Source organism: Dermochelys coriacea, chromosome 7 (assembly GCF_009764565.3).
Source record: "Dermochelys coriacea isolate rDerCor1 chromosome 7, rDerCor1.pri.v4, whole genome shotgun sequence".
NCBI lineage: Eukaryota > Metazoa > Chordata > Testudines > Dermochelyidae > Dermochelys > Dermochelys coriacea.
In genome coordinates, this window is record NC_050074.1 from 39,767,926 (window position 1) to 39,789,698 (window position 21,773).

The 21,773-nt window shown below is 41.8% G+C and overlaps 1 protein-coding gene across 6 annotated transcripts in view; it reads right to left on the reverse strand.

Annotated features, from left to right (window-relative positions):
• SLC6A1 (solute carrier family 6 member 1) overlaps window positions 1-21,773 on the reverse strand; it is a 135,069-nt gene that overhangs the window by 97,719 nt on the left and 15,577 nt on the right. Inside the window, exons 1-3 of one of the 6 annotated variants that reach the window (XM_043518618.1) lie at window positions 13,634-13,786; window positions 9,067-9,235; window positions 8,291-8,609 (exon numbers count right to left, since the gene is read on the reverse strand). The gene's annotated coding sequence lies outside the window, so the exon portion shown is untranslated. Of the gene's footprint in view, window positions 1-8,290; window positions 8,610-9,066; window positions 9,236-13,633; window positions 13,857-21,773 lie in introns of those variants that run through there. The other 5 variants (XM_043518617.1, XM_043518620.1, XM_043518619.1 and 2 more) reach the window with 5 other exon arrangements.

Sequence of the window (21,773 nt, forward strand, 5' to 3'; positions counted from 1 at the left end):
AAAATCAAAATCTTGGAGAGCTAAACTCCACCAAATAAGTTTTTTGTTATTTCCCGTGGCGGTATGAAGCCACTGTAGAGCAGCATAGTCAGTTTGCAGGTGGAAACGCCATCCCCAAACATATGGGCATAGCTTTTCCAGAGCGTAGACAATAGCGTAACATTCTTTTTCACTGTCTTACCAGTTACTTTCTCTCTCAGACAGCTTCTTGCTGAGAAACACTACAGGGTGGAATTCTTGATTCGGTCCTTCCTGCATTAAAACTACTCCCACACCATGCTCGGATGCATCTGTGATTACTAGGAACGGTTTGTCAAAGTCTGGGGCCCTTAGCACAGGGTCAGACATGAGTGTCGCTTTAAGCTGGTTAAAGGCCTTCTGATACTCTTCGGTCCACTGAACAGCATTTGACTGTTTCTTTTTGGTTAGGTCTGTCAGTGGGGCGGCGATTTGGCTGTATTGTGGTATAAATCGCCTGTAATATCCGGCCAAACCTAAGAAGGATTGGACCTGTTTCTTTGACTTTGGGATAGGCCACTTTTGGATAGCATCCACTTTGCCCTGTAGGGGGTTGATAGTTCCTTGACCCACCTAGAGTCCAAGGTAAGTCACTCTGTTTATGCCTATTTGACACTTCTTAGCCTTAACAGTTAGTCCTGCTTCCCTTATGCGCTCGAAGACTTTTTGTAGATGTTCGAGGTGTTCTGCCCAGGAATCTGAAAATATGGCCACATCGTCAAGATAGGCGACTGCATCTTCTCCTAATCCCGCTAGGAGACCATCGACAAGTCTTTGGAAGGTGGCGGGTGCATTCCGCAGCCCGAAAGGGAGTACATTAAACTCATACAGCCCGACATGTGTGGTGAAGCCTGACCTTTCCTTGGTGGATTCATCTAGCGGTACCTGCCAGTACCCCTTGGTTAAGTCCAAGGTAGAGATGAACTGGGCCCGTCCCAGTTTCTCTAATAATGCATCTGTGCGTGGCATTGGATAGTTGTCTGGGCAAGTTACAGCATTTAGCTTACGGTAGTCCATGCAAAAACGTATCTCCCCATTTGGTTTGGGAACTAGAACGACTGGAGATGCCCATGCACTGCCAGAGGGGCAGATTACACTGGATATACTGGATCTCCCATTCTGTAGCAGTTTTAGTTTGAGGAGACACCCGGTAAGGTTGGACTTTAATTGGGTGAGCATTACCTGTGTCAATGGAGTGGTATGCTCGTTCAGTCAGTGCTGGGGTGGCTAAGAACGTCGGCGTGTAGCTAGTGAACAGCTCCTTGATCTGCTGTCGATGCATACGCCCAAGGGTCAGGGAGAAGTTCACCTCTTCCATGCCACCAGCACTTTTCCCTTCGTAGTAGACACCTTCAGGCCACTCAGTGTCATCTCCTCGCTGGGCTGTAAACTGACAAACCTTTAATTCTCTGGAATAAAAGGGCTTTAGAGAATTAATATGGTACACCTTAGGCTTTGGGTTTGAGGTGGGGAATGCTATGAGATAATTAACAACTCCCAGGTGCTCCTGGACCTTGAATGGCCCTTCCCACGACGCTTCCATTTTATGGGCCTGAAGCACCTTTAAGACCATGACCTGGTCCCCTACTTTGAAGGAATGCTCTCTGGCATGTTTTCATACCAGGCTTTTTGCTCTTTTGGAGCATCCTTTAGGTTTTCTTTAGCAAGGGTAAAAGAGGTTCGGAGGGTGTTTTATAGGTTGGTTACAAAGTCCAGAATGTTAGCTCCTGGAGAAGGTGTAAACCCGTCCCATTGCTGCTTCACCAACTGTAATGGCCCCTTAACCTTGTGGCCATATACAAGTTCAAATGGTGAAAACCCTAAACTGGGATGTTGTACAGCTCTGTAGGCAAGAGCAACTGCTGCAACACTAGATCCCAATCATTGGAGTGCTCATTTACGAATTTATGTATCATGGCCCCCAAAATCCCATTAAATTTCTCCACCAGGCCATTTGTTTGATGATGGTAAGGGGTGGCAACCAAGTGATTCACCCCATGAGCTTCCCAAAGGCTTTCCATAGTTCCTGCCAAGAAATTAGTTCCTGCATCTGTGAGGATGTCGAAGGGCCAACCTACCCTGGCAAAAATGTCTGCTAGTGCCTGGCACACACTTTTAGCCCTGATGTTGCTTAGAGCTGTTGCTTCCGGCCATCGGGCGTCAAAATCTGTGAAAGTCAGCATGTACTGAGCTGTAGCTCATGAAAGCTTATGCTCTAATAAATTTGTTAGTCTCTAAGGTGCCACAAGTACTCCTTTTCTTTTTGCTTTCCTCTGGGTGTCTTTTTCAGAAAAGGACCCAGAATATCCACAGCTACTCGCTGAAATGGAACTTCAATGATGGGGAGTGGCTGGAGAGGGGCTTTGACCTGGTCTTGGGGTTTCCCACTCTTTGGCATACCCCACAAGACCGGACATAGGTAGAAACATCCTTGCCCATTCCCTCCCAGTGGAATGACCTCCCCAACCGGTCTTTGGTCCTGTTCACCCCAGCATGGCCACTGGGATGATCGTGGGCTAAGCGCAAGAGCTTGACCCGGTACTTAGTTGGAACTACCAACTGTCTCTGAGGATGCCAGTTTTCCTGGTGTCCACCAGAAAGAGTTTCCTTGTATAAAAGTCCTCTTTCTACAACAAACCTGGATCGATTAGAAGAGCTGAGAGGTGGTGGGTTGCTCCGTGCCACCGTCCAAGCTCTCTGGAGGCGTTCATCTGCTTCCTGTTCGGTCTGGAACTGTTCCCTTGATGCTGGAGACATCAGTTCCTCATTGGATGGTGGACCTAGGCTTGGTCCCTCTGGAAGCAATGTAGGGGATGGGGCTGTTTCTGTTGACTGTGAACCACTCTCCGCTGGTGCGCTATGTTGGGTTTCAGGCTTGGGCTGAGCCTCTTGTGTAGGGTTATCTGCTGCTGCTGGTGCAAGTTCGGTGGGGCCCTCTGGTGTTGGGGTTGCAAGTACTGGATTCAGTGTTGGCAATGGGTCTGGTGCTGATTGTTCTGCCTGTTCCGGTTCTGGGATTGGCTCTGTCTGGGTCTCTGGGACTGGATCCACTACTGCTGTTACAGATGCTGGCATGGGGTCTGGTGCCATCACTTCTGACCGGGTCCTGATAGAAGTTTCTGGAAAAAGCTAGGCATGATGGCTTGCTTAGCCTGGCTGCGGGTGACCATTCCCACCCTCTTGGCTAGCTTCACATGATTGGCCAAGTCTTCCCCCGACAGCATCAGGATGGGATAATCATCATAGACTGCAAAAGTCCATGTTCCTGACCAGCCCTTGTACTGGACAGGCAACTTGGCTGTAGGCAAGTTGAAAGAGTTGGACTTGAAGGGTTGAATTGTCACTTGGATCTCTGGGTCAATTAAAGTAGGGTCCACTAAGGAAGCATGGATAGCCGACACTTGCACTCTGGTGTCCCTCCACACAGTGACCTTCTTCCCACCCACACTCATAGTTTCCCTATGCTCCAAGGGTATCTGGGAGGTATCTGGGACTGAGGACCTCTGATATGATTCCAGTGCAATGAACTGTAATCTGTTGGAGTTCTTGGGGCAGTTGGCCTTCACATGCCCCGATTCATTACATTTAAAATATCGTCCAGCTGATGGATCACTGGGGCAAAGTGAGTTGCTGGAGAACCATGTGGCAGGATGATAAGGTGTCTGGAGTATTCCTTGGTGAGTAGTTGGGGCCTTGAGCTGCCCCCGGTAGTAGGGGGTGGTCTAAGGGTTTCCCTTCCCTCCAACTGCGACTAGGGTTGTTCCTCTCTCCACCCCGTTTTGTTCTGGCTTGCGCCGCCTCTCTGGCAGTCTGGGACTGCTCATATTGATCAGCATAAGAAGCAAGACATTTTTCTGAGTCCATTTCCTTATCCCATAAACACTGTTTTATTTCCTCCTTGGACATATTCAGGAATTGCTCCTGAGCCATCAAATCACACATTCCGTTAAAGCTAGTGACGCCCCTTCCTTGGATCCATTTATCTAACATATCCTTCATCTGGTTTAGATAAGCCACATTACTTAGTCCAGGCCCTCTCTTAAGGGTTCAAAATTTTACTCTGTACGTTTCAGATGTAATTTGAAATTGCTTTAAAACCAAATCCTTGAACTTATTATAGTCAGAAGCCTCATCAATAGGCATCTTATTGAATATGTCCAGAGCTCTTCCAGTCAATTTTGCAACCAATGTTGTCATCTTGTGAGCTTCAGGAATTTTATGGAGAGTGCACAGTCTCTCAAAGGGAGAAAATATTCAGCAGTATCACTGGATTCATTATACTGTGGACATAGTCGCTCCCATTTGTGGATTGTTGAGGAAGGATTGTTACGGTTATCCAGTAGAGTCCGCTCAGCCCTTACCTTCTCCATTTCCAGTGTATGCTTCCTCTCTTTTTCCTTCTCCTTCATTTCTTTTTCCCTGGCCTGCATAGCTCTCCTGTGGGCAGTCTCTAGGGCTTTTTCTGCCTCTTTCGCTGCTTCCAGTCTGGTTAACTCCAATTTGTGTTGTGCCTTGGTTTCTGTCATGTTAGCCTCTCTGTTTTTAACTAACTTTACACCTGAGAGTTAGAAATAAAACAAAAGCAAACAAACAAAAAAACTTGGCTTGTCAAAAAAAAAATATATATATAGGTTGTGCTGTAACCGGATACCTATGTTCTCTGATAGTGATTGCCAGCCTACAGAAAAATCCTAAACCCCCCCCAAAACTAACACATTTGTCTCCAGGCAAATAGACAGAAAACCCCTCTAGTTGCTCTTAGGTTAAAAAAAAATCAACTTCAGGTCTGTGAAGACTTGTGAATTTCCCTGCAGGAAGTTAACTACCCTGCCTTTAGGTAGAGAAAACTCCAGATCACGAAAGATAATTCCCTTTGTCTCTACTCTGGCCCCCAAGCAGAGACAAAAAAAACTCTAACTGCTTTCAGCTTAAAACCTGCTTTCCAGCAGCCCAAAGGGAAAAAAAAATGTTTCCTTTTAAAAAATCTGTGCTTCTGGTTCAAAAAATCTCAAATTGATCTCAAAATGATTTCAAGTTAATCCCACTTCTCTTCCACCATGTCAAGGTTCATTCCCCACTCTGAACTCTAGGGTACAGATGTGGGAACCTGCATGAAAACCCCCTAAGATTATTTTTACCAGCTTAGGTTAAAACTTCCCCAGGATACAAACTGTTTTTCCTTTTGTCACTGGACATTATTGCTGCCACCACCAAGCGTCTAACAAATATAACCAGGAAAGAGCCCACTTGGAATCGTCTTTCCCCCTGAAAATCCTCCCAAACCCTATACCCCCTTTCCTGGGGAAGGCTTAATAAAAATCCTCACCAATTTGCATAGGTGAACAGAGACCCAAACCCTTGGATCTTAAGAACAATGAAAAAGCAATCAGGTTCTTAAACAAAGAATTTTAATTGAAGAAAAAATAAGAGTCTCCTCTGTAAAATCAGGATGGTAAATACCTTACAGGGTAATCAGATTCAAAACATAGAGAATCCCTCTAGGCAAAACCTTAAGTTATAAAAAGACATAAAAACTGGAATATACATTCCATTCAGCACAACTTATTTTATCAGCCATTTAAACAAAATAGAATCTAACGCATATCTAACTAGATTGCTTATTAACCCTTTACAGGAGTTATGACCTGCATTCCGGCTCTGGTCCCGGCAAAAGAAAAACACAGACAGAGAGAACCCTTTGTTCTCCACCCCCACCCCAGCTTTGAAAGTATCTTGTCTCCTCATTGGTCATTTTGGTCAGGTGCCAGCGAGGTTTTCTTTAGCTTCTTAACCCTTTACAGGTGAAAGAGCTTTTTCCTCTGGCCAGGAGGGATTTAAAGGTGGTTAGCCTTCCCTTTATATTTATGACAACATATATTCAGAAACCACATATCTGAAAAGAGGTTCACATCTTGGGGTCAGTTGTGTCATTTTATTTAATGAAGAGAGATGAATAAGTAAACGAAAGTTTTGCTTGCACAAGGAATGCAGGATCAGCCCTTGTGATAAAAAATCTTATATTTCTATTTTCTCCCTTAAAAGCAACAAAGAGATGGAATGTAACAGACATACAATCTGTCTGAAAAGGTATATTTACTTTTTAAAATGAAACTTCCCAAGCAAAATAGGTTTCTGACATGTACTCTTGCCTCCGATTCAATATTCAACCATTCCAAAAGAGGCTCTTCTTCCTTTTTACTGTGCACAGTTTTGTTTTTGTCACTTAGCTTATGGAGCTATATAATTAACTATTATATACAGACTGGTCAGACACTGCAAAGGCAAAATATTCCAATATCAAAATGAAATTAATATTTTTTCTATTTAAAAAAATCTTTACTCCCTTCCTTATGTATCCTTATTATAAGATTGGCTGTGTTTTTAAGAAATGGTGTAAAAAAAGAAAGGTAAAAACTTGACCAGATTTCCCCATATTTTAAATTAAATTAAATATTTTTGATAAAATATGATAATAAAAATCATATAGCTTAAAAGTACAGATGTGGGGCTTGATTTGACTTATGGTATATCTTTAGATCTGATGGATCATTCAAATTTATATTCATGAACCTATTTTTAAACAAGGATACTTCTATAGCTTAGGTTACAGTCAGACTTAAGTAACAGTGTGAAGGCTATAAAAATAAATAACTGGATTTCTTGCTAATAAAATTGTGAGAGTAAAAGTTAAACATTTATTCACTATTTGAAGTGACTAAAAATATACTGTAGTGTTTTTAATTCATTGTCCAGCAACGGATATTCTTTCTGAGATGCGATTCAGTGCCTGGAAATGATTTCAGAACAATAAATATGGAAATGAGTCTCTGGCTTATTGAGATTTAAATCTTAAAGTTAGATTCTCAAAACCTACATCTGAATCTATGTAGTGGATAATGCCTGCTTCAAGTCAGGTAGAAATATGGTTTTGATTTATTTACTCTGTTTCCGTGAACAACAGTTGCACATCTGGATTTCTTAAGAGCAAGACAAATATTCCATTTACAAAATGCTGAAGTGAATACTGTAAGTGGTTTAGCAGTTAGTGTGCAACATTTGCCTTTTACCACAGAATCTACACCTTCTGTGCATTCCAGGTTTCCAAATGAAAATATATCTAACGGGTTTTGTATTGCAGAACTATGAGCGAACCAATGAAAGCAGAATTATAGCTAAAACCTGCAGCGTCTCTTCATGTTAAAAGCTGATCACACTGGCAGTGTGAGAAATTGGAACAGAAACATAAAGAGATCAGAATTTAAATTGTCTGACTATGTTGGGCCTGTTACCTTGGGCTAAATCCAAAGTATTGACATGAAAGCTAATGAAGTTACTCCAGGTATTACTGTTACTGAGCAGTATTTAGTCCCTGGCTTGCAGATTACACAATTACCACTGCCGATACTGTCAGCATCCTCATTTTCACAAGCTTGTGTATTTGCCTAATTTTAAATAATTGTTAAAATCATTACAATTTCATTTTGCATAACCACAAAATATCCCTATAAAATGCTAGTGTTTCTTTGCAATCTCACACATTTCATTGCTAACACTACTATTTACAAATTGATGTTTGAACTTCTTGGTACTTTGAATTTGTGAAGGAAAAGAACTAAAATAATTTTTTAAATCATTTTCAGCACTAGTAAATTTAGGACCAAATCATGAAAGAAAACATCCCCTGAAGTTAACAGAAGCTTTGCATCAATTAGTCAAGTTGATTTGCTCCCTTATCTAAGGAGAAATCATAACTTTTGTTTTATCTGAAAGAAACACACTTCTAAAGTGTGGCTATACATTTTGTTCCTATTAAGTAAACCAGTAAAAAAGTGTGAAGAAGTCTCATGTTCTATGATTAATTCCTTTATAGAATAAACATGGAAAAATACTAAAAGATGTTTTAGGAACAGTAATAACCTATTCAATGTCTCAATTTATTCTGATTTAGAACCTAAAACAAAAATGGAAAACAAGCATAAAATTTGCTGCCTACTCATATCCTTTGCAGATTAAAATAATTCTTTAGAGAGCAAATGGAACAGAATATTTCAGTCACTGTGCTGTTTTTACTTTTGAAATGTATTAATTTGTGTTAACTATCAGACATAACATAGATACAGTAACTGTTGATTTACATCAAGTTCTGGTTTACATCCTTTTGTATTTTTACATAATATAAAAACTGCACATCTTGTTTACTATCATTAAATCAGTACAATGACAAGACATGACTGCCTCATTTTCATTTTCTTCAACAATTGCCACAACTGACCTTGTTTTTCCAAAATGAAAATGATCATTGTTCTTCTCTGTTTGGCCAAGTTGGTGCGGTCATCTCATGTTCAAGAAGGTCATTATTGCAGTAACAGTCTCTAATAGAAAGCATTCAGAAAAGGTTCTGAGATGCTTGGCTTTCCATATTTTATATAACCAAATATGTCACTGCATTACAGCACAACCATGTAAATGTCATTGGTGACCATCTAAAATTCAGTCAGAAAACATAGATGTTTCACAAAGTCCAAACCCATCTTTTGTTTTCAATGTATAATGCAGGCACAAGCTAGAAGATTCACAGCATGTGGCCAATCCTGAGAGGAGAGTGAAAAGAAATTTCCATGGAATATTATCAAATCAGGATTCTCTCTAACACTAGGGTTCTATTGTTTGTTCATACTTGAGTCATTCTAGAACAGGTTTACAGCTCATGAAAATTCATTATTTCATGCAGACAGGCTTATGGGATTTATTTAGAAATGTATCTGGCACCAATAACTTGTGGGTGCCTACCATTTCTGGATTCAATTATAAAACAACCATCCCTTTTGCTTGTTAACAATGTCCATGCCCAATCACTACTCAACAGTTCCTAATACAACACTGGGGAACTACAGAAGTTGACAGGCCTGATGATGTAAGATTTCTCTGTCTTAAGTAAATAAGTTGATATCATTAATTCAACTCAATACCAGCTCTTGCATTGAGATTAGCCTGCCCAGGGTTATTAAATCATTGGCTTCTTTTGAAATGTAGTTCCATGATATTCACCGAACTTGGTGGTTGTCTTTGAGAATCAAAGATGAGAGCAGTAACTGCAATCGCCAGGATGGTGCTTGTAAGAGGTTGGCTTCATTCTTTAACTCCTTCCAAACCCCAATAAAGAACCAACAGCAACATGAAGACCACCTCTTTTCCCTGTCTTTCATCATGCACAATACTTGTATAAAGAGAGAGATAAAGCAGAATTTACACAGGCACACACACACACACACACACAAATGAAATAAAAGCCTTCCAAGTTTATTAAGAACAGTTCACTTAAGCTGATGGCTGAATCTCAGAATTATTTCAAATTTATCATATACAATTAATGATTAAGATAAAAGAGTATATAAAATAAGCTGCGTGTGATTTATCTTATACTTAAAGAATTCTATAAATATTCATAGATCTGTGGAAAAATACCCAAGCTGCTCTATAAACCAGCAGCCTACCCCCGCCATCATTTAAATGACATGTCTTTCCTTTTAAAACCCTTGCTTTCGTGTAATAAACATGATACCAAAATTTTGTACTAAAAATTAAAAATTGTACCAGATTACCTTATGAAAAACCATGAAGTTTTCTTACAAGAATTTAAATTAAAGAACAATTCCCTTATAAACAGGGCTTACTATAATCAGAATTACAATGTTCACACAATAATGTACTGAAAGAGTTTAGGATTATTGCTCTGCTTCTCAATAAACCGAGTTTCATTAAATCTAAGCTCACGATAGGAGAATTCTGCTGTATTAATACAACTATATCACAGGTTCAACTATTTTAATTAGAGTTTATAGTTATCAACATAGAAAACTAACATTGCAATTATCATCAGATTATACCTAGTTACAGTTATGGCTAATATTTTGGTTTGACTGGTATTTTTTGGGGGGGGGGAAGCTTTCAAATATATTTGTGCTTAATGATCAACATTTGCCAACCTGGGTGCCAAAACTTAGGTATCCAAACATAAATAAAAATGGCCTGATTTTCAGAAGTGGTGAACTTCCACAAATCCAAGTGAAGTGAGTGTAAACTGAATATGCTCAACACCTTTGAAAATCAAGTCACCTTTACTTAGGTGCCTACACATGGATTTAGCAGCACCAGGTTTGAAAATATTGGTCAATGTCTCCACTTCTAGATACATGATTAAACTTCAAATGGGGAGAACGCAAGTCCTTAAATTCTAAGTCGATCAGGATCAGTCCATTGCTCCTTCAAGTCCCACCCTGGCTTCCAAAAAGGAATGTCTTTTTTGCTAGAATTCAGTGTTATTCACTGGAATTTGCCATGCAGGTCAGACAATCCCCTGAAGGGAAGGGAGAATTTTAAGACATGCATATCAAATCTCATTACTGTTCTTTTATGAGAATCAATCAAATGAAGGATGTGATGATGTCATTATGACATCATCTACTTAGGGATTAAAAATTCATCGCTTCTTAGCAATTGAACTGGTCCAATAGAGAACAAAGAAAGCACTGGAAGAGGTTCTGATTTGCTCCATTTACTGTAGGATAAACTAATCATTTCCTTCAATTGTGAAGTCCTGAAAAACAAGGCATGTGGTAGTTTAATTCTATCTGTTGTTTCAAATAAAAAGATAGTTCTATTTTTCTATACCTTATGTCAATCCAACTGCTTTCTTATTAGCTATTTGAGAAAAAAACAAGAAACAAATTTGTTCCTTTCCTGGTATTTTCTTTTGTTTTTGTTTTTTTGTCAATTTCCAAACATCTAATGCCCCCAAACCTTTTTTCTACAGATGAGCGGCATCTGCCTCTAAGGAAAAAGCTCATGAGCTGCATACAAAGATAATCTTTTTTTTATTTTAAAATAAACCCCAATAATCTCATACTTCTGAAGTCAAGCGGCCCTAAGTCCAACAGCAGAAAAGTAGACATTACACTATCTATAATATTAATTCTAATAAAATAAGCTAGAAACATCCATTCTACAAGGCTCTGATATCTGTAGAGATTCTATGAAGCTTCTGTCGTCCTTAAAAGAAAAGAAAAAAAGCCTTGTTCATGAAAAAGAAATTTGTCATGCTATTTCTGGTGGCTATTTCTGGGCATCCAAAAAGGGTTAGATGCCCGGAATCTATGCCTGACCTGATTTTCTTTAAAGTTCACTCATCTCTATTGAGAACATAGATTTAAATAAGTTCAAATGCAGCTAAGCAAAGAAAATAAGTGAATTGAAATTACAACTCTTGGAAACACATTAACAAGCTATAAATATGTTATCAAGCTCTTTCTATGTTTTCAAATCAGTGTGTTTTTTAATTACAGACCAAAACTGAAGCACAATCATGTTGATTTAAAATGTTATTTCATCTTCTGCAAAAATACTTTCATTAAGACACTGGGAAAATTTAATGTCAGCATATCTAGAGTGTCACTGGGTGAGGGTTGCATGTTTTCCAGATACAAATGATTCAGATAACATCCAAAGAATGCTCAGCTTACTGCTGAAAAAAACTTTGCTCTTCATTTTTGTTCATTAGATTTCTTTATAAAACCGTGCAATATTGCAGCTTGTTAAACAGTTCTAAACAATGACTAATTAATTTTTTTTAAATGAACATAGTTCACCTATTTTTGTCCAAGAACTGTTTCATACATAACAAAGGATTGACAGTATGCAAGTTATATTTAACATACAAGAAAACATCTATAGATATAATTTTTTTAAAACAAAATCTTATTTCCAGCACTTTCACTGTACATATTGTTAAACAGACACAGTTCACTCTTTTCAAACATTAACACCATCAACTGAAGTTCATGAACATATTGAGCTGAATGAACAATCTCTTTAAAATCCAGATGCAGACTGCTCTGTCAGCCATAGCATCTCATTTGAAATGTGTGTCTTCATAGAACATTTGTCACATCCCAATGCATTGTTTAGAGAAAAATATTCCAACCACCACTATCTAAGTCTCCAATACCGCCTCACCATCCTTTCTCAAACAATAAAAAAAAACCAAACAAAAATAAAAAGATGGTGAAGAGCATCAGAACCATCAATGCCTATTTTTTTGTAAACAGGTGAACTATCATGTTCATTGAATAAAAGTGATATAAACAGTAGCCCCTTAGTGTCAGAGTCTGATATTTTAGTCATTCAAGTTAACAACGCTTATTTGTTTCATGTTGACAATTTTTTGTATCTCTTCACCCTGTCTATTTCAATAGAACAAAGATTTCATGTTAACAAGAAGTCAGTGTTTAGCTCAGTGAATAACAAAATGAGGAACAGAGAGAACTGATTCAGTTCTTGCTAGGGCCTTAAGAGTGCATGTACCTAACTACTTCTGCAATCCAAAATGTACAGGTAAAATCAGGTTAGGCTGGGGTTTAACACCTTCAAGCAGTCACCCTCTGGGGAGAAAACTGGGAACAGGAATGACTTTACACTGGCATTAGGCAAATTCCTGTTCATTGACCTTCATTACCACAGCTCTTGGCATCTAGGAGCATCTCAAGCATTTTGTGCCAGTGTTGATAACATTGTGGAGGAAAACAACATGACAGGGTGAAAATAGGGAGAAAATAGGAAATGTTCAGCAACTAGCTCAGCAAGAAGACAAATCTATGTGATAGGCTGACATGCAGTATTCTTAACAGGTGTTTGGTGGTTGCTTTACATACATATAATAAATAATCTATGCATGTGCAGCAAAGGTAGTTGTTAACTCTAAATCTATAACCTGGTCTTTTAAATGAGGGAATAGTCCCCTAAGATTTGATAGAATGAAATCTAAGATTATAGCTACTAACAGGATCACAGTTTCAATTCCGCCTTAGTTGCCTTTTTATAGTAGCCAAGAGTCTTAGATTCCCTTTTTGCAACTGTCCACAATTTGATATTGTTGCATGTAAGCCTCTCTCTCTCTCTCTAAGATGTAGCTACCTGAAGTTACATTATAAGTGTTATTTATAGACGGGAATAGAAACTGAGCTTGATATTTAGTTCACCCTGTAGAAAATCCTAAATTTTAATCAAAGCCAATTTTTTGCACATCTCACAAAGCATTAAAATAGCTCCTGAAGCAAACTTTTGGAACGATCTCACCCAATTACCTGCTAGAAACACCGGATGTGGTTTTAAAAATTCTGCATTTTCAGCACTGCACAAGCAAACAAAGATCAGTCCCAAGACATCATGCGCCCCACAAGGTACCAGAGGGTGTAAAGAAACTTCAGGCAAGTGTCACAGGCACAGTGATCTCGCTCCAGCCTCGCTGACCCAGAGCTGGCCTGAGAGCCGGTTCAAGCGAGAGGCATGAGCAGGACAGGTAGATGCCACAGGTAGAGGCTATTCTCGGGGCAGGAGCGCCGGGTCCCCGTGCCTTACAAAGTGCCAGTCAGGGGCTCGCTGGGGGTCACCAGAGAGAACCCGTGAGTGTAACCGACCCGACCCAACCGACAGCCCAAATCGCGACGCTTCTCCGGCCATCCGCGGCGCCAGCCAAGCACCCCGGGGACGGCTGGGCGCGAAGAAAGCGCCAAGCAGCCGCTCTCGCTGGGGCAGCTGCCGCGGCACCGCACGCACCTACCTGCCGGGCTCCCGAGGAGGCTGCTGCCGCGGCGGCTGGCGGATGTGCCGGAGCCCGCCCGCGCTGCTCGCCCTGCCCGACAGGACTGTTCATTGAAAGCTCGGCGCCGGCTGCACACCCCGGGCTCTGGCTCGCCCTCCCCCCGCGCAGCACGCGCGAGCCCACCCGGAGGAGGGGAGCCGGGCCGAGCGGCCCCGCCCCCGCCGCCTGGGTCCTACACCTGGGTGCGGGGCCCGGCCCCCGTCGCCTCGCCCGGGGGCCCCGCGCCGCCGGGCCGGAGCGTGGACCCCTTCCGAGAAGGGGCGGCTCTCTAGGACAGCCCCCAGCCCGGCCTGGCAGGGACCCCGCACCAGGCACGCGCCCAGCGCGGCGGCCTCGACCGGCGTGTGCCTCCGGGACAGCGCGCCCCGGCGCAGGACTGCGGGGGCAGGGGGAGCAGCGCCGTGGGGGGAGGGAGATGGGGAAAGGGGGGGGGTGCTGCTGGCGAGGGGAGAAGGAGACTCAGCAGGTGCAGATCAGAGACAGCAGCAAAGGGGGGGGGGCGGGTGCTGGGGGTGATTGTGGGAGCGGGGCAAAGGAGCAGCTCAGGGGGCAGCAGGCGGGGGGGGGGGAGAGTGCCCCCCCCTCCAACGCACTGAGGAGGGGACGGCCACGTGGAGGAGGGGCTGGCGGGCCAGGGCGGTGGGCTAGACTGGCCGCAGGGGAAAAGGTTGTGCTGTGGTTGAGAGACGTCTCCCTTTCCCCCAGGAGAGACCCTGGGCCCTATGGAGATTGCTGTCTCCACAGCAACTCTTCCCAGGCAGGAGCAGCCCTGGAGATGTGGCTGGTAGACTGAAGGGGTTCTAGCTGGTGGAGGGATCCGGGTCTAGCTCGCTGGGAGGGTCTGGAGCACAGCTACCTCTGACCCCCCCTCGTGTATTTGGCTAGGTGGCAACAAGGCCGGAGCAATCGTATTTTTATGACAGGTTTCAGAGTAGCAGCCGTGTTAGTCTGCATTCGCGAAAAGAAAAGGAGGACTTGCGGCACCTTAGAGACTAACACATTTTTTGGAGAGGAAGATGATGTCTGTCTGTATCTGTGCGAGTTTTTTCATGAAGTTGACAGATTTCCACTCTATACGGCTAAATTCAGCGCCTTGCATAATGACAGGTTTCAGAGTAGCAGCCGTGTTAGTCTGTATTCGCAAAAAGAAAAGGAGGACGTGTGGCACCTTAGAGACTAACAAATTTGTTAGTCTCTAAGGTGCCACAAGTGCTCCTTTTCTTTTTGCATATTTTTATGTTTATTCCCCCTCCACCACCACCACCCCCCCACTGTTCCTCAGACGTTCTTGTCAACTGCTGGAAACAGCCCACCTTGATTATTACTACAAAAGGTCCCCCCCCCCCCCCCCGCCGGTAATAGCTCACCTTAAGTGATCACTCTCCTTCCAGTGTGTATGGTAACACCCATTGGTTCATGTTCTCTATGTGTATAAATCTCCCCCCCTGTATTTTCCACCGAATGCATCCGATGAAGTGAGCTGTAGCTCACGAAAGCTTATGCTCAAATAAATTTGTTAGTCTCTAAGGTGCCACAAGTCCTCCTTTTCTTTTTGCGAATACAGACTAACACGGCTGCTACTCTGAAACCTGTCATATTTTTCATGGCATCCGTATAGTTATAACCAGCGTTGTTTCCTTTGTACTGAAATTAAAAAAAAAAAACACCACCACCAAAAAGCACCCTCCTGTTATTCATACTCTGCAGTCCCCCTGCAGAAGGCCTTCACACAGAGATGTTTCAGAAATGTTTTTTCCAGCTCCTGAAAATTTCCGAATTTCAAAATTTGTTCCCATCCTGCATTAGGACAAAAAGATGAATTATTGAAAAATTTTAAAAAAGCTTTGATTCATTAAAGTCATGTTGATCAATTGAAACATTGTTTTAACAATTTCAAAACGTTCAGTGTAGATTGTTTTTTACTAGTTAGCTTAAATTTCTAAATGAAAAGTTGGTCCAAACCCCACAACCTAAATTTTTCATTTAAAAATATCAAAACAAGACCTCTCCACAATTTAAAAAAATTATTTCCAACCTTTTTTCGAGTTGAAAAATTCATTGAAGCTGACAGTTTTCACGAAAAGTTTCAGTTTCAACAAATCAGCATTTCCCAATGATAAAACGTTTTACTGAAAAATTCGTAACCAGCTCTATTTATAAGGCATGTATAAATGCATAAAGTGGTGGTAAGTCACCCTGATAGTATCAAAACACATTCTTCCTTGTCAAAAATGTCTGAGTTAAAAGCCAAATGTTCTCCTATGTAACTGAATTTCACAAACTACAGTTAGACTATAGCTATTTATGAGAAGTGACAACATCTGGAAAAAAATATGTTGGTGTTAACTCCCCAAGGGTCCATTTGAAATGAATGGAAGATGTGACAACTAGTAACAGGATTTCAGCAAGAGAAATTGAGGACCTCTTACAAGGGTTTTTCCAAGATAAGTCAGTTTGTGTTATTTCAGAGGTCCTACTTTTGCTAATCTTTGGGAAAGCTGCTTTCTTCCTGCAACTGTGTCAGCTTTGTTTTTGACCAAGCTGCCAAAATAGGCACATTTTAATGAGTACCTCAACCATGATTTCTCTATTCTGCTTATCCTTCAAAAAGAAGCAAGTAAGCAATTGAAATGTGTGTCTAAACATCATAGAGGTATTTACTCACCACCATTTTCTATATGATGATATTTTCTGATCCTCTGAATTCAGCGCTAAGAAAACGTAGGGTAAATAGCATACCAGATTAATGCCGTAGTGCTGGAAGAAGTTACTAACATGGTAGCCTCTTTCAATATCTTTAATCACTGGTGCTGAATGTTTCTTGTGTTGCAACCTATCATAAGAGAGATGAAGGTTTGGGAAACTAGTCAAAATGCAGTGATGGAGATACAACCAACCATGGGCCATATAGACTAAAGTTCTTACAGTGGGCCAAAATCTGCCTTGAAGTATGTATGAGTAATTCCTATTGATTTCAGAAAGTATCAATGAATGATAAGACCATGGGAATTTTGCATGAATAAGTACTGAGTAAGGGCTTCAGTATATGGCCCTAATCCCTTTCCCCCTCCCCCTCCCCATTTCTACGGTGACATAAAATGAATGTTTAGTTTTCTTGAGCAAGTAGTTTTACCAAAAAAAAAAAAATAAGTATGGCAGGTACTGTGTTTGTAAAGTATTTAGCCTGTCCACGGCAGCAACCTTCTTTTACTGGGCTTACACACTGGATCCCTGTTCCTGACTGTGTCCTCTTGGCACAACCATCATACACCTAACTTGTTATGGATGTTACTGGGAAAAAATAATAATGTTAATATGCTTTAGAAGGACTTCTAAAGAGGAAGACATTCATGCATGTCAGTTCTAGTCAGGAACTTCCTTGACATTTGCTGGAAAGGACAGGAAATGTATCCATACATCAGCTCGGCTCTTCAAGACCATATAGCTGCAAGGTTGGATTATTATTGCTAATTTAGACCATTGATTGATGTGGAGTCAGCCGCTTCTTACCCTCGAACAATAGTGAATTAGTCTCCATTTTTATATGTTTACATTCCACGGCCTTCTCAGTACATTTACTGGAGGAAGGTGGGGGAAGTAAAAGAGAAATTTGATCTGGAGGTGGTGTCTTCCCAAAATGTTTTTTGTCCGTATCTATTGGATTCCAATAGCAATTCAGAGGGCTGATTAGAACTAAAAGGTAGATAGGTCTCAAACCATTAGGACTTTAAATACCTTTGGGCATATCAGCCAGGCAACTGCTTCCCTCTATGAGTCCTTTAAGGAGACACAAAGGCCAAATTCTCTCCTGGTGTAAATTGGTGCAACTGCATTGAAGCCAGTGGAGAAATGCCTGTTTACACCAGAAGAGATTTTGGTCCAGAACATTTAATTCAGTTTTTCCAGAGCAGATATCTCCTTTTATAGGAGTTCTTGGGAGATTCAGCCCATATGTATTCTTACCACCACTCAGCACCCTTCAGTCTCAAAAGTGAAATATCCCATGATCTTATTACAGCCTATCCAAAAGAAAGATACAAAGATGGCATGCTCAAGCTAGCCTCAGTGGAACAGTGGTTGGCTTCTGTCTGGAGGAGCCTTTTGTACGTCAAGAGTAATACCTTCTTCAACATGGCTCTGTCTAAACTGTTAACATTCAAAATTGAGATCTTAGTTTCTAGCAGCCATCTCTGGTCCTCCTTTCTACTCGGCTATGTGAAGCTCTCTTAACAGGGTTAGTGTTTGAGCTCTACAACAGTGTTTCTTCACTACAGAGCTTCTCCATCTTTCTCCACAACATAGGAGGGGATTGCTTGAGCTATAATTAGATGCATGTAGGGTCCTATTCCCCTACTGAGGGATTAAAGTAATTCCCATTGCAGTGGAAGAGTAAGTCCCACATGTTATATGCTGATGCTCAGGGCATCATTGCAATGTTCTGAAGGTCAAACAACGTTCACAGTGCCTTCTAACATTAATGAATCAGTGATATACAATCTGTAACATCTAAAGAGAAACTAATATCCATTGTATTGTTGTAGATTTGTCAAATAAGGAAGACTGGATGCCTTTTTTCCTATATTCTTGTTCCTTAATAGATTCCCCCAAGCAGAAGGCATAGGTGGGTGGATTGATAGGCTATTGTTTGTCCTATCCCTGGGCAACAAATCCACCCAGCATTTGTGAACCATCTGGCCATAATCTATCTTCTAAACGTTTTTTTCCTCTCCGTAGACTCTCAAAACTTTTGGAGAATCAATGTTTAAAACATGTTCAACAAACAGCAATGTAAACACTGATGTTCAATACTAGGGAACGTAGATAGAGGGGCTCTGTCATAAAATTGCCTAGTTATTATGATACACAAGTAGTTATGTATGGGCTGACAGATTGCTCAGAATCATTAGTGACTTGCTTATGAGTTTTGATCTAGTAACTATGTTAACTGAATGTTTAATATTGTTGCCCATTAATTATGGGTGTTTATGTTGTGAGTAATAAATGGATTGTCCTGTTATTCTCAAATAGGCTGTTTTTCTTTCTATGTGGTCTCAGATGATATTAATATTTTAGTTGATGTCTACTTCCTCTACTTATTATACCAGGGAACTAATAACACTGGTTTGTTGACATATTTGTTACTTCAGGGGCATAAAGGGTCAGATTCTTCCATGGATCAGAACCTTACTCCATGGCTAGCCTAATTGCCTTGTGTGGTTCTAGGCTGAATTCAAGCTATTCTGGTTGACTTATTTTTTTTATTAATTTGGGGGCATATTCTGATAATCTTACTCCAGTTGAGTGGTCCTTTACTCCTTGAAGAGTTTTAACAGCCCATAGCTGAATTCTAGTTATTCTCAGCAGATCCCCTGCAGAAACCTTCAGAATATGCAAGGCACAAAGGTAGCTATAACAGTGTCAATGTCTCCACAACCACCCCTCATGGCCCAGGATGGTGCTGCAGGCACTCTTGCTCAGTTTCCCTCTGAGGTTCCTGGAAAGAGTCTACTCACAGCAAAAGTCTAATAGAATATTGTCCCTCAGTGGAGAGAGAATTTATTCAACACAGTTAAGCTCGCAGAGTGAACCCCCTTTCACTCAGCTGTAGATTCAAGTTAAACAGCCCTTCTTCCTGGGTCTATGTAGTTCCACTCCTGCCTTCCCTGATAGCAAGTTCACTCCTTTAGACCAGAGTTTCACCGTCCTCCTTCTAGGATTGCCTCCTTTCAGTCCTGGGCTTCCTTGGTTTACAAATTCACTGCTTTATACGAGGGTTTCACAGCTGTCCTCCTAGGGAATACGGCCTGGACCCACAAAGGACATAGGCATTGAAACAAAGTGTCATAACTCCTAACTTTTAGGACACTTAAAAAAAATCATCACAGAAACAACACTACGATCCACAAAGCCTGAGTTAGGCACCAAGGCTCACTATACAATGAATAGGGAGAGACAGGTGATTTAGAATGCGAGCCATAAAACCAGCACTCTAGGCAGGGAACCATCTAAGATAACCAGTGGGAGATGCTGACAAGAAGAGTGTGTCTCAAGTCCCTCCCCTCTCACAGAGATAGGCAGGGAGGCACCTGGTGTTACTTAGCAAGCCATGAACAGGAACCCATTACATGGAGTCAGCCAGCTTACGCACCTAGGTAATGTCTTGTGGGAATGATCTCATTAATGATCTGGAGGATGGCATGGACTGCACCCTCAGCAAGTTTGCAGAGGACATTAAACTTGGAGGAGTGGTAGATATGCTGGAGGGTAGGGATAGGATACAGAGGGACCTCGACAAATTAGAGGATTGGGCCAAAAGGAATCTGATGAGGTTCAACAAAGACAAGTGCAGAGTCCTGCATTTAGGATGGAAAAATCCCATGCACTGCTACAGACTAGGCACAGAATGGCTAGGCAGCAGTTCTGCAGAAAAGGACCTAGGGGTTACAGTGGACAAAAAGATAGATATGAGTCAACAGTGTGCCCTTGTTGCCAAGAAGGCTAACAGCATTTTGGGCTGTATAAGTTGGGGGCATTGCCAGCAGATTGAGGGACGTGATCATTCCCCTCTGTTTGACATTGGTGAGGCCTCATCTGGAGTACTGTCTCCAGTTTTGGGCCCCACACTACAAGAAGAATGTGGAAAAATTGGAAAGTGTCCAGTGGAGGGCAACAAAAATGATTAGGGGGCTGGCGCACATGACTTATGAGGAGAGGCTGAGGGAACTGTGATTATTTAGTCTGTAAAAGAGAAGAATGAGGGGGCATTTGATAGCTGCTTTCAACTCCCTGAAAGGAGGTTCCAAAGAGGATGGATCTAGACTGTTCTCAGTGGTACCAGATGAAAGAACAAGGAGTAATGGTCTCAAGTTTCAGTGGGGGAGGTTTAGTTTGGATATTAGGAAAAACTTTTTCAGTAGAAAGATGGTGAAGCACTGGAATGCATTTCCTAGGGAGGTGGTGGAATCTCCTTCCTTTGAGGTTTTTAAGGCCAGGCTTGACAAAGCCCTGGTTGGGATGATTTAGTTGGGGATTGGTCCTGCTTTGAGCAGGGGGTTGGACCAGATGACCTCATGAGGTCCCTTCCAACCTTGATAGTCTATGATTCTATGAATGGGTCAGATGCCAGCCTCATGCTACACAAAATGGCTAGAGGAGGAGGAGGAAGAGATGGCAGTGGCAACCACCCTATAAAACTTTTAGCCCAGAGATAGGAGCACTCACCTGGAATATAGGAGAGACAGATTCAATTCTCCCCTCCGCCTGGAACAGATTCAACAGGAGAAACTGAGGGAGCCCCACATCAGAATATTCCATAATTCAGTAGTGAGAGCACTGCTGTGAAGTGTGTGGGAGACACATGTTCAAATCCTCTCCCTTCCTCTGGCTGATAATGAAAACTCTTACTTAGACACCTTGAAAGAAATTATATTGCAGCAAAACAAGAAATAAGTATCTGTTACATAGGGTTGCTTTACACCGCAAAAAAAGAGAGCTCACAACAATCATCCTGGGAGAAGATAGTCCTCACCCATTGAAACACCCAAGAGTTATGCGGGAGGAAAACTGAGTTTTTATCTCCTTGCTGAGCTTTCCTGAATGATGTAGGAATGCAGCAGGGTTCATCCTCATGCAGAAGACCTGATGGTTCCGTTCCAGAAACCAGAGCTCTCACAGGATCTGCTGGAGGCACAGGGCCTTTGCACTGGTTCCCTACTCGAGCTCCTTAGTAGAGCAGCTATATTGGAACTGCATTGCCAGGAACTTTCCATCTGGTTGCTGCTTCCGGAATCTCCATACAAGCAGGAGAGTTAGGATGGATTTCCCAGGGTAAGGTTGGAGGCATGGAAAAACTAATATCACAGGAAGCTGCATGAACTTTTCTGCACTGATCCCATAGAGGGAACCGCACAGATCTCACCTACTCCTGTCCCTGGATGATGCCAAGATGATGGCTAACCTCCTTTTTCCTGTGGGACAAGGGCGATTTGGATATGGATAAGACTCAGTCCTCACTCCCCAGGGATTTATTTTCACTCTGTTCATCTAAACAGAGTATGCAGTAATGTGCATTTAACGTAAAATGTTCCTGGGCACTAAA